This window comes from Zootoca vivipara, chromosome 10 (assembly GCF_965207765.1).
Source record: "Zootoca vivipara chromosome 10, rZooViv2.hap1.1, whole genome shotgun sequence".
Lineage (NCBI taxonomy): Eukaryota > Metazoa > Chordata > Lepidosauria > Squamata > Lacertidae > Zootoca > Zootoca vivipara.
The window spans coordinates 47,184,026-47,196,829 of record NC_142593.1 but is presented as its reverse complement, the minus strand read 5'-3'; the positions used below and the strand labels follow the sequence as shown (position 1 = coordinate 47,196,829).

The 12,804-nt window shown below is 42.7% G+C and overlaps 1 protein-coding gene across 2 annotated transcripts in view; it reads right to left on the bottom strand.

The window, feature by feature from the left end:
* NPR3 (natriuretic peptide receptor 3) overlaps nucleotides 1-12,804 on the bottom strand; it is a 49,823-nt gene that overhangs the window by 13,857 nt on the left and 23,162 nt on the right. The window lies entirely within an intron of this gene.

Genomic DNA, 12,804 nt, shown 5'->3' with positions numbered 1-12,804 from the left:
ACCGAACGTATCTACTTCTGAGTAGGCATGCATTGCACTGTAACTCTGCTTTATCTTGTTAGGGCAGTGGTAAAATAATCTGTCATTGCTCAAACCCTGAAAGCAGAAACGATTCAGTGCCTGCTTCACAAAGCATCTTCATCAGCTATGGAAATACTGTCTCCCCGTTGTAATTGTGGAAGTTTTTTCAGACTGTGCTGTTTGTCTAATGATTGCTCTCCCCCAGCTCAAAACCTCCCTTACACATCTGTGAACTCTGGACTTTGCTCAACAGACTCCTTGTCTGTTGGAATACGAACCAGCAGCATGTTTTCTAAAGCGGTAAAACAATAAATAAAAGTTCCCCATCTTTTGTGGCCCTTTCAGTAAATGGCATGAGCTAAATGAAATGTCGCTTTCCACTACAAATCTCCAAAACAAATAAATGGGTTTGTGTTTTATAGCAGTACTGTCAGTATTGTCCTACGAGGAATCCAACTGTGAGTGTACTCTCTCAGGGTTGCATTTAGTATGCTTGGCCTTTGGGGGAAGCTCCTGTGGATTCAGAAAAGATGTAAGCAGCCCCTTCAAATTGGCAGGATTTGTCTCCAACAGCAAGCTCGTGATAATCACTTTTCACTGTGTATTGATTTTTGTCTTTTTTCTTTCGTTCCTCCAATATGTTTGAAGTACACATTGAAAATTCAAGTTCAATATAGCTTTGAAACAAAAGTCAATGTGAAGTAAGAAAATGCAGGCGTGAAGCACAGGATCAAAAGCAAGTAAGACTAATCAAAAGTAGTGGAAAGACACTTTAAGAATCTTTACTATCTATTTTAGGAACGCAATGAAGCTGCTTCAAACGCAGTAATATCATTGATCCATCCAGCTCAATATTGTCTACATTGACTGGCTCTGACTCTCCAGGGTTTCAGGCAGGGGTCTTTCCCAGCCCTACCCAGAAATGCAAGGTTGTTCCTCCCCCCCAATAATTTGTATTCATTTTCCAAATACAAAATCACAAAAAACAAAGGAAAAACTCAAACAAGGAAAAAAGCAAAAACAAAAATAAAACATAGAAAAGCATCTCTAATCTTATATTATTTGCTTAACTTTGTTGACTTCCTCAATTCCCCCCTCACTGGGTCCATTTTAAAATTGCAATTCAGCAGTTTTCATCTCATGTCTTAAATTAATCTAACACATTCTATCATTAATACTTAAATATTCTATTCTAAAAATAGAATAAGAAATGCAAGGTTTTGGAGCTGCATACTTTCTGCATTTAAGTGTGTGTTCTACCACTGAGCTACACCCCTTCCCTTTGAGAGGAATCCAAAAGAAGGCTGAATTGCACATTTGCTGAGTGTTTACAGGAGAACACCTTAAAGGCAATTTGCTAATTTCAGGAGCTATATACTCGCAATACTTCGTAGAATAGAATAAAAAACCTATACAATAATCTAACAGATGATTTATAAGACTGTTAAGGCAGCAGTTATGTTCAACCAATAACACCAGGTTGAAAATCCAAGATTCCATTTCGTTGATGTAGCAATGGTGTGACATTCAAATAGTAGGAACAGACAGAACTGTAGCACACCAATTGGGGACATGTGCAATCTCAGCCATGTGAGGCAGGAGAAAGGCGCCATCTTGCCCATGGTCTGATTATCTTTCCATTCTCCATATGAACCATATGTGAAGACCTTTCTCTATGGAAGGCCGATGGAGGCAATGTGGAATGTTTCCCCTCCTTTCCATTTCAGGTAATGTTTGCTGGAGGGGCAGGACAATTCAGTGGCAGAGAGTGACAGAGTACAGGAACGACCCCCCACATCTACAGTCCCATCACTCATCATGACTGGGACAGAAAGCGTGGGGCCAGCCTATCGCTCTCAGCTATCAAGCTGGGTTCAGGCCAGTATCATTAAGTGGTAGCAAGTTCCTGTGACTTAGCCTCTCCCTTAGACTGTCCCGTTTAACCACATTTTGGGGCACAACAGGGAGCTCTGCACCAACAGCTACACAGATGTCACTTTATAGGCAGCGGCTGGCAAGGCTGGCGAGAGGGACACCTCTGCCCAACCCAACCCCACCCTCCCCCAGCTGGTGGTTTGGATTCCAGTCTGAGCCAGAAAAGGGCCTGAACAAACTGGTACTGATGGAGGATCTGTGTGTGTATAGATGGAGGAGAATGTGTATCCCTGTAGGGAAGAACAAGCAAAAGCGCACTGTAAAGACTGATTATAGTTAACCTTGAGACTCCTAGAGCCAAACTGGACACGAGATGCAACTTTGTACCTAACTTGCAATATTGAGAAAAATCCTCCTGCTGAAGCTGGTATATGCTTTGGGAGGAACCCTAAAGAGGTGTAGCAGCAGAGGTAAATGGCTAATAGGAGAGACAGTGTCAAAAGGGGCTTAAGCAGGAGGGCAGAGGACATAAAAAGTTTTTGGGAGAAGTTGGGAGACAGGGTTGCCTACTCCTAAACAAGGGATATCTGTGTAGGAGTACCGTAGTTCTGATGCCTGAAGGCATTGCTACCATTGCTTATCAGAGAACCCCATAAGGTAAAAATAATAAATAAATCAGACAAGCTGCCACTTACAAATGAGGGAGATGAAATAGCCCCTGAAAGTGAGCCAGCTAGCTACCGGGATTTGGTAGTGCCCGGTGATTTCATCAGCTCCTTCTGGGCAACTAGATGGTATGCAGAATTAAGAGGGGGATGGGGTTATGATATTAACTGTCCACTCCCCAGGTCTCAGATATTTACTTAGCTAACAAGCAGGAACAGTGTTATCTTTTGGCACAAGGTTGGCAATTGCATCACTGGAATTCTAGCACTTCACTTTCCAGACATTGTGGGCAGCTTTCAAGTGCAAAACAGTCGCCTGCTCACTAGGGTGGAAAACCTCATGACTACTCTTCCATGAGGGGCGAGTGAAGAATATAAAAATAGGGGGGGGGGGGTGTTCTAGCTTAACCTTCCTGGTATGCATTATGAAAAAAGATGCCTGCACAAAGAAAATTGGCATGAATGGAAGAAGGCTAAAGCAGAATTTAGTTCCCTGGTATTTAGTTTTCTACTTGAAGAGGGGATTGCGTGGAGAAGCATTCAGTCATGTGAGCCCCAACCGGCAATCTGAAATAAAACAGAACTCCAGACACAGGTTTACCATCTCAGTGAAAACTAGGAGCTGGTGGTGCTATGATGTCTTTTTAAAAAAAAGTGGCCTAGATTTTGGGCAACAAACACTTATTTAGCGTTTGTTTTACAGCATAAGAGTTAAGTACAGATAAAATAAATGGTATTCAGAGACCTCGAAAAGAGTGCAGTTCATTACAAAATTTCACAACTTAAGCACACTGTGAACACTTAAGATGATTTTGCAATATTTGTGCATGTTGATGAGACCTTATCTCTTCCAAAGGTCAATGGCATTTCCTTTAGTCCATTCTAAAGATTTCCAAAGGGTGATATGAGGTCACTGGGCTTAGTACTGGCAACAGGAGCAAGGAGAAAGCATGCAAACCTACAGCCCCCCCACATGCTCACTGCACATAGAGGTGCGGGGGAAAGTCTTTTGCTTGAGACCCTGGAGAGCTGATGCCAGAAGAAGGCATGCAACGTGCCATCCAACCGTCTCAGGGACTTCAGATTTGTGTAGGTTTGCTTCTTAGCCTTTTCTTCTCCCAATGATATCCGGGAAGGCAGTGGAGGTTTAGGATCAGAGTCTTCCTTCTCCTAGATGGTCTAACTTCCCAGCCCCATCTACCCCTCACTTCCCTCTACAGCATGTGCAGAAATGGCATTGTATTAGAATGCTTATATTCATAAGGCTTTGGGAAAGTGCTTATTAAGGACTTGTCACCCATTTTTTAGTGAATTGTCATACATTACAGGTAATAATAATAATAATAATAATAATAATATATTATTTATACCCCGCCCTTCTGGCCAGGTTCCCCCAGCCAGGTACGTAAGGTGCTGAGATTCCCTTAAGCATTTGGCATCTTCAATTCCGTAAAGCAGGCATGACCAACTCCCAAGAGACTGTGATCTACTCACAGAGTTAAAAACTGGCAGTGATCTACCCCCTTTTGGGGGGTTCAGGTCAAAGTTGTTGAGCTTCTTTTAGGGAGGAGGAAAGCCACATTTTGGGGGGGGATGCAGGGCAAAAATGTTGAGCTTTTTTTTAAGGGGAGCTAAAGTTGTTGAGCTGCTTTGAGGGGAGCCAGTGATCTACCAGTGATCTACCACAGACGTCCAGCGATCTACTGGTAGATCACAATCTACCTGTTGGACGTGCCTGCTGTAAAGGAACAGGAACAGCTAAAGGAAGTTTGTTCCTTGAGGCAGAACAGCAAATGGCACTTGCCCTCCCCTTACTCTCAGTCAAAGTCCATAGTACCCAAGCTTGGCCAAGTTATTTTGGCACCTGAGACTGAAGATCCCACACCAGCCTTTTTCATGGGAGTTAAAATACAACAAAAATGAACTAAATAACTAGCGATTCTGTCTTTTTGTGACACCTAAAACCAACTGCCTGAGGTGGCTGCCTCATCTAACGGTACCTGTACTTTAGGCACTTTAGGCATTTTATTTGACACAGAAAGGAGGGCTAATAAATAAATAATTTTAATAATTTTAATAAATAAATGTTCATTTGTAGTGTAAACATGCCCTAAGTTGTTATGCTTCATTTGAATAGTCACCTTGTTTTCCTAGCTCTAGGAGGAAAAATAATTTGCTTTGATTCCTTTCTGGTTGCTTCCCACCCTTACATTTCAAAGTTGAAAATTTACTGATTTTGGAACAGCCACAGCCTGTCCTTTTGAGGCAGTATAAATCTATCCTGCCCCTGATCTCAAGAGCCCCTGATCTCAAAAGGGGATATATACTACAGTGACAAATAGCTTACAAACAAGGAAGCAAATTCCTTTCTCTGCAAACAGTAGATCTTATTAGGGTTCCCAATTGTATCTTTTTTATTACCACACTGTTTTTGAAGTGATTAACCAGAAAATAAATGGCTGTAAGCTCCTGGCAATGTTTACTTGTAAACTTACAATAAATCCCATAAATATTACCCCTACATCACCAATGGTTCCTCTTATTGTCTTCCTACTATTGAAAAACAAATTGCCACTTCATTAGATTGAGGAGCCAAGGTTTTTGTTTTTTTTAAAATGGATTTAAATAGGCTTTGAATCAAGCTCTAGGAGACACAGACCCTTTGGCTCTGCATCAGACATCCCATTCCTTCCAGAATTAAGCTGACATCACTTTTTGTTACAAAGAGCAAAGGAAAGCCAAGTTGGTTCTATTTATCCTTACTCTATTTGTTCTCTGAGTGGCCAGCCATACCCCGCAAGGTTCACAAGCAGGGCACACTGGCCCTGGATTATCTCTTGATAATCCCAAACACTTGTCAACCAGATAGATGATGAAAAGGTGGTTATGTTAGGCTAGCACAGAGTTGGGGGTCAGAAGAGGAGCCTGCTGGATCAGGCCAATAGCCCATCTAGTCCAGCATCCTGTTCTCACAGTGGCCAGCTAGATGCCACAAGCAGAACCTGAGCACATGAGCGCCCACTCCACACCTGAAATTAACTTTCATTGTTATCTGGTGTTCAAAAGAGGCATTGACTCCTATGATTGTTGTTATAGGAATTCTAAGGATATATATATATATATATATATATATATATATATATATATATATATATTCATAAATGTACAAGGCAAACACATACATAAGTATATAAATCAGGTGTCTTAAATAGTACAGGAGAACAATCCTGAAGCCATTTTGACTCTCCCAAATTGACCTCAAATATTTCTCTGCAAGGAGGAAGGAAATGGGAAAAGCTTTCCAATTGTCTTTGGACTGTAGGGGCTTACACCTCCCTGTAAATACAGTCTGGCAAGTACCGGGTATCTGTTAAGCTGAGCACACTATCAATATGCGTAAGAGATTCAGGAACTAAGTATTTACCATCTCAAAGGAATGGCCAGGCTACCCAGAAAAGGCAATCAGGTATCAGGTATCCTGGCAGACAGGAGAGAAACAACACACTCAGATATTGGGCTGGGGACCACCTCTTTCTGTGATGTATCTATGATGTTTGGGGGGTGGTCTTGAGCTACAGGGTAGGCAATTTCAAAAGTCTATATAAGAGCTTGCACACCAATGTTCTGGGTTCCTCTCCTCCCTCCCCGCATGGAGTAAGCGGGGGATCCTGTTGCAACAGTTTAATAAATCATGCTTACTAGCTGCTTTGCTTCTCAATATTCTCTGGTTGGCCTCTGTTATTTTCTCCTACTGATAGAGAACCTACATAAGGACTCTATACGGGCTCTTGGATACCACACAAGGGGGAAAGGAGCAGATTTTTTTTTTCTTATAACATTATTAGTACATGTTTATTGCTCCCTGTGAAGATGAAGCTTGTATTTAACTTGTACTGGATTATTGTGTTCTGAGTGTGCTTGCTCACTTTCATTTGGATACCCCATGTGTTCAAAACAGTGTGCAGTGTACACAGCCTTTAGACCCTTGGGAGAAAGGCAGATTATCTATGTACCATAATACATAAAAAATATGGCCAGTGAGCAAACATAGAATGCTAAACATTCAAATTAAATCAAAGGCTGTGCTTTGAGTGGGCCAAAAACCCACACACACAGGCATACACAAAAGGCCGCTACTAGAGACATTCTAGAGACCCAACGGTTCCAGAATGCTCCAGAACGGAATGTGGCACCCCTGTTCTCTAATAGGCCACTTTGCTATACTCGCCGTGGCTTGTGTCTTCTCAAAGCTTCCTCATTGGGTATGCACCATTCTGTCATTGGCTGGCACTGATTGGGCTACTGCCATGCATACAAAGGTTGCATGGTCTCAGCTGGGGAGGTGTGTGTGGTAATTTGAGCTGTAGTCCAGCACCACCCAGAAGGTCACAGATTCTGCATCCTGGCTAAAATATTATTTCTGGATTCTGGTTGAAGACACCCAGTGAGCTTTGTGGCCCCACAGGGTTTTGAACACAAGCTTTCTTGCTTCTGTCTCTGGTGGTAACATATAATAATAATTCTACCTCTCTTTGACTACAAAACCCCTTACTATGTCACCAAAGTTAGCTTTCTGCATGATTTCATCACTTATCATAAACCCACATGCCAGCTAGCTTGGAAAACAGCAGCTACAGAATTTATGCCATGGAATGGGCATGTCCACCCCAAGTTAAATGTGTACCTACATGGTCCTGAAACCGATACACACTTTGGATTCTCTGCACTTCTTTTTTAACATCAACAAAAACAACAACAAGGGTCTGTGGCAGATCTTAGAGCCACTGCACTTTTAGCAACTGGTATCTCTCATATGAGCAGAAAGTCTGTACAATAAAAACCACAGAAAAATTAAAACGGACATCAATTAAACACTGTGGAAGGATGTATTCTTAATTGCCTGCATAGGCCTGGTGGAATAGAGAAGTTTTCAGAAGATGTTTAAAAGTTGGCACAGCAGGTCCATGTGTGTGTGTGTGTGTGTGTGTGTGTGTGTATTTCTACGGTTGTGAATGTTAGAAAATTGGAAACAACTGGGGTTTTTTAGGTTGTTTTCTCTGTTTTTATTTTTTGTATTCTTGTGTAGTTACCTTTTTTCATCTGTTTTTGTATTGAATGGAAATAAGAGTATATATATATATATGTTCTTATTTCTGTATTATACTGTATTATAATTAAATCATTTTGAACTGTATTTAACCATTACTAAGTTTATATAACTTTATTTAAAAACAAACAAAACACACCACTATGGCCAATGGACAAGGACACTTTAAGAGTCACTGCCGTTGCAGAAATCACACATACGACACCCAGATGAAGTCACTAGTTCATACAAATGCCTCATCCATTCAGCCCCTGTGGTGGCACACTCCCAATGTTTATTACACTGGAGCTGTCTTCTCTGCAAACTTGCTCTAAGAATCCCAAAAGTCAGAAAATATGCACTGATTAAAATAGATCTGACAACAGAGGTGTTTCAAGTCCCTCAAAACTAGGGATGGAGGAAAATTTCATCCTGCATTTTTAAGTGAACTGACCTAATTCACACCTCCTAGATTAATACATAGATTGGAACATGCCCTGAATTTTGCAATGGAGCTCTAAAAACATACCAAAACAAAATTAAAAAATGTGTAATTAAGGCTAAAGTAACTTTAGACATGCATGAACCAAGATAAAAATGTAATTATGTTTGTGATACATATGGGATAACATATGCATTTAAATATGTATCTTCATACTTTTTTATTTTAAAAAAATCACATTCATGTATAATCAAGGCAAAACTGCCTTATGAATGAACACATGTGAAACTGACCTGAAATCAAATCAGACAGACCTGTCCATTCCTATTCAAAACACACAGGCATAGCTTTCTTGTGTTTTATTCTCTCAGTTTGATGCATATATTGCAAGAACTTCGAATTCAGATACTCAAAACTTATATTTTGTTTTTGGGTACACAGAAAATAGTACTATAAAGTCTTATAGTACCACGGGACCAAAATAATGGTTTGAAAGTGCACAGGGTGTTCCATTACTGGATATGTGCCAGAAGTGGTTTAGCCCAGCTGGCCACATGACCCGGAAAGCTGTCTGTGGACAAACGTCGGCTCCCTCAGCCTGAAAGCGGAGATGAGTGCCGCACCCCACAGTCGCCTTTGACTGGACTTTGACTGTCCAGGGGCAGTGGTGCAGTTAGCTGCATGGGCACCCGGAGCAGCACACATGCTGTGCACCCCAGGGGGGGCGCGAGGGGCGACAGTGTGATCCGCCGCACATGGGGGCAGTGGGGCAAGCCCCTGCGGTGTGCCTTTTTGTCACCCCCCTCAGGGATGACACCCAGGGCGGACCACCCCTACCGCCCCCCTTCCTATGCCCCTGTCCATGGATCCTCTACTTTTACCTTTTTTAAACCTGGAGACTGCTTCTTTATGAGCTTCTTGGAGAAAGAATAGAATGCACATATACTCAGCGCCGTCTTAGGCGCCCCTGGTGCCATGGTGCGCCGGATCCCTCCGGCGCCCTCCCACCCCGTTTCCCAGCGCGGTGGGTGGGTGGGCGCTGCGCGCCGCACGGGTGCAACAGGTGCTGCTGCATGGCAGGCGGGCGGGCAGGCGCAGCTGCGCGGCGGACCGGTCGGCCAGCGGGTGGGCGCAGCTCGCGGCGCCCTCCTGGCGGGCCGGCGCCATGGTGCCCTGCGCCACCCAGCCTGCACGTTGGGCCGGCCCTGCATATACTCAACCTAGTTTGGAGAAGCTTTCAGTAAATGGGGACTAAATGTAAGGCTTGGAGTTTTAATATTGCTGGTTTCAGGGCGGGGAATTCTGGTGTTTTTTTACAAGTGCCGTTTTAAATTGTTAAAGTGTATTTTTAATTGTTAGTTTTGTTTAACCAACACTAAGACTTTGGGGGAGGACTGGGTGTGACTGCAAATATATCCTGGGAACAGCAAGTTAACATAGATTAATTACATAACCCTGCCCAAATTAATGAACTCAATTTTCTTAGGAGCCCAGGGTGAGGGCATTTTCTCTCTCCCTCAACATTCAAAGCCACAAAAACAAGGTAGGATCTAGCCCTGCAAATGTGTGCAATTTAAAGATGTTGCCTTAAAAAATGATTAGACACGGTCATGGAGGATAGCTCAATCAACAGCTATGAGTCATGGTGGCTAAATGAAACCTCTGTGTTCAGAGGAAATGTATCTCTGAATACCAATTGCCAGGGGCAACAGCAGCAGCAGCAGCAGCAGACATTCCTCTTACTTTTGTGTTCCCTAGCAGATTTTGACCTGCCACAATAGAAAACAGTATGCTGGACTAGATGAGCTTTTGGTCTGGTAAGCAGCAGGGCACTTCTTGCATCATGGATGGGTGGGTGGCCTTCTAGATGTTGTTGCATTGTAACTTCCATTGGCCATCCTAACTAGGACTGATGGGAGTTGGAGTCCAACAACAACTGGAGATCCACAGGCTCTCCATCCTTGTCTTGTCTTAAATTGTTATGTACAGCTACCATTGGAAGAATTGATGCTTTTGAATTATGGTGCTGGAGGAGTTGAGAGTCCCATGGACTGCAAGAAGATCAAACCTACCCATTCTTAAGGAAATCAGCCCTGAGTGCTCACTGGAAGGACAGATCGTGAAGCTGAGGCTCCAATACTTTGGCCACCTCATGAGAAGAGATGAATCCTTGGAAAAGACCTTGATGTTGGGAAAGATGGAGGGCACTAGGAGAAGGGGACGACAGAGGACAAGATGAATGGACAGTGTTCTCGAAGCTACGAACATGAGTTTGACCAAACTGCGGGAGGCAGTGGAAGACAGGAGTGCCTGGCGTGCTATGGTTCATGGGGTCACGAAGAGTCGGACACGACTAAACGACTAAACAACAACAACAACAACAACCATTGGACACTAGAAACACCACTGCAATGTTTGCTAGAGAGCTCACAACAGTGCAGGCTTAACTTTTCATTATGTACTATTTCAACTTCTTAAAAAAAATACACACCACAACTCCAGAATTTTGAAAGTCACTGTTATTATATATTTGAATGAAGCAGAATTAAGGGACAAATTAGATGCCATATTGAATACTGTACACCTTTGCATTTAACACACAAGCTTTTTAATGCAAAACTGCTGGTGTGGTGTGTAAGTGTGTATTGTGGAAAGGTGGGGTTTAACTCTTCCCCCCCCCCTAATATGATCCTAACAAAAGTCTGTCAATGGGAGATTCTCTCTCATTGCAGACATTGGCCTCAGAAGAGTGATTGTCAACCGCATGAAGGGCGGAAAGGTTTAGCAATTCCTCCGGCTTCTACTAGCTGCATTTTAGAACACTTGCATGCTAAATGCATTTAACATCTAGTTTGGCCCTAAATTTCAGGTGTCAGGAATGGTAGCAGTCAGAGATTAATGTATTGGGGTAGGTACAGAATTTGGACTGGCAGCATGAAGGCATTCATATAACACAGTACAATGTTCCTCCAAACTTAACGTTCCTAAATATATAAGTTTAGTCATAGCTGTAAAGGTTCACAGTGCTCAGAAGGTCTCATTGCCCTCAGGAGATTTCTCATTGGGACAGACGTTTTTAGCATCTAATGGAAACAGAAAGCTCAAAACACACAGCTTTTCATTACAGAGAACCAAACCACAGTATGGACTCAAATATCAATGTAGGTTCCTTCATTTGGGGTACAACATGTCCAGCACTGAGGGCTACACTTGAAGGACACCGCACATGAGAGAACCGATTCTACTTTGTATATTTTTCTTTCACATGTTCCATTGCTTGTACATAATCATTCCTATGCCCTCCCTTGTCAAACGTTTAACTTTAAACATGAACAATAGATGAGTCCATAACAGGAGTCCATCAAAACAAATCGGGCCTTTTCCACATCATACTTTTTTTTTTTTTACTTATCTTAAACAGAAGGGCTGCAGGCTTAGGATTCAATCCACATTTCATTCAAGTTAATGGCCACAGATTTTAATAAGAGTTGGACCCCACGCCACAAAAATATGCCTCAGGTAGGATCCATTTGTTGCCTTCTACTGAATTTTATCTATTGTGTGCCATAGCATTTGCAGTTCTTTAAGAAGATTCCACAATAAGTTCACCGGCGTTGATATACACACATTTCTTTTGGCATGTAGATGTGCTACTTAATAATGCCCCTCTAGGCCAAAAGGGACCCAGGTGGCGCTGTGGGCTAAACCACTGAGCCTAGGGCTTGCTGATCAGAAGGTCGGCAGTTCGAATCCCTGTGACGGGGTGAGCTCCCGTTGCTTGGTCCCAGCTCCTGCCAACCTAGCAGTTCGAAAGCACATCAAAATGCAAGTAGATAAATAGGAACCGCTATAGCGGGAAGGCAAACAGTGTTTCCATGTGCTGCTCTGGTTTGCCAGAAGCAGCTTTGTCATGCTGGCCACATGACCTGGAAGCTATACGCCAGCTCCTTCGGCCAATAATGCGAGATGAGCGCGCAAGTCAGGGGTCAGGGGTCCCTTTACCTTTACCTTTACCTAGGCCAAAAGTAAGCATAGCAAGAGCTATGTGGCTCCTACCAGAAGCAACAGTCTTGCATCTCCTCTTTCCCCTCCCGCCCCTGTAACATCTACCGGTAGTACTACAGGATACATGACCTGATATTATTTACTGTTCCCATATCCACAAGTGGCAGACAGTGCAGTGGAGTGCAAGTGTGGAAACTCACAGCACAATGATGTACTGCTACACTTAATACTAAGCATTAACCGAGGAAGACTACACATTGAATTGCTGCTTTTGGTGATGAGTGCGTGGCTTCTATAACTTCCAGTTCTGGCAGGATTTAAAGCTGACTTACGATGTCTTTGCTCTACATTGCTTTGTGGTTGTTTTTGATCCTGCCACTAATCTGCCATTGCTGGTGTATGAATTTTGTATTTTCTTATTTTATTGTTGGCTTCATTTTGTTGGCTTCATTTTGATTTTGTAAACCACCGTGGCTCTCTTTGATTAGCAATGCAGAAATATTTTATGAAAGAAAAAAACTGGCATTGGCACAGCTTTAATGCCCTGGGATTGAAGTTGATTAGGACTGCAGAATGTGAATCCATCAAAACTGCTTTGCAAAAATGTACTGTACTAGAAATCCTTCAGTTACAACTTAACCTACACCCAAGCCGTATGTTACCATAAAATTAATTCCAAGCCTCAGCAATACCTTACAGCAGGCACGTCC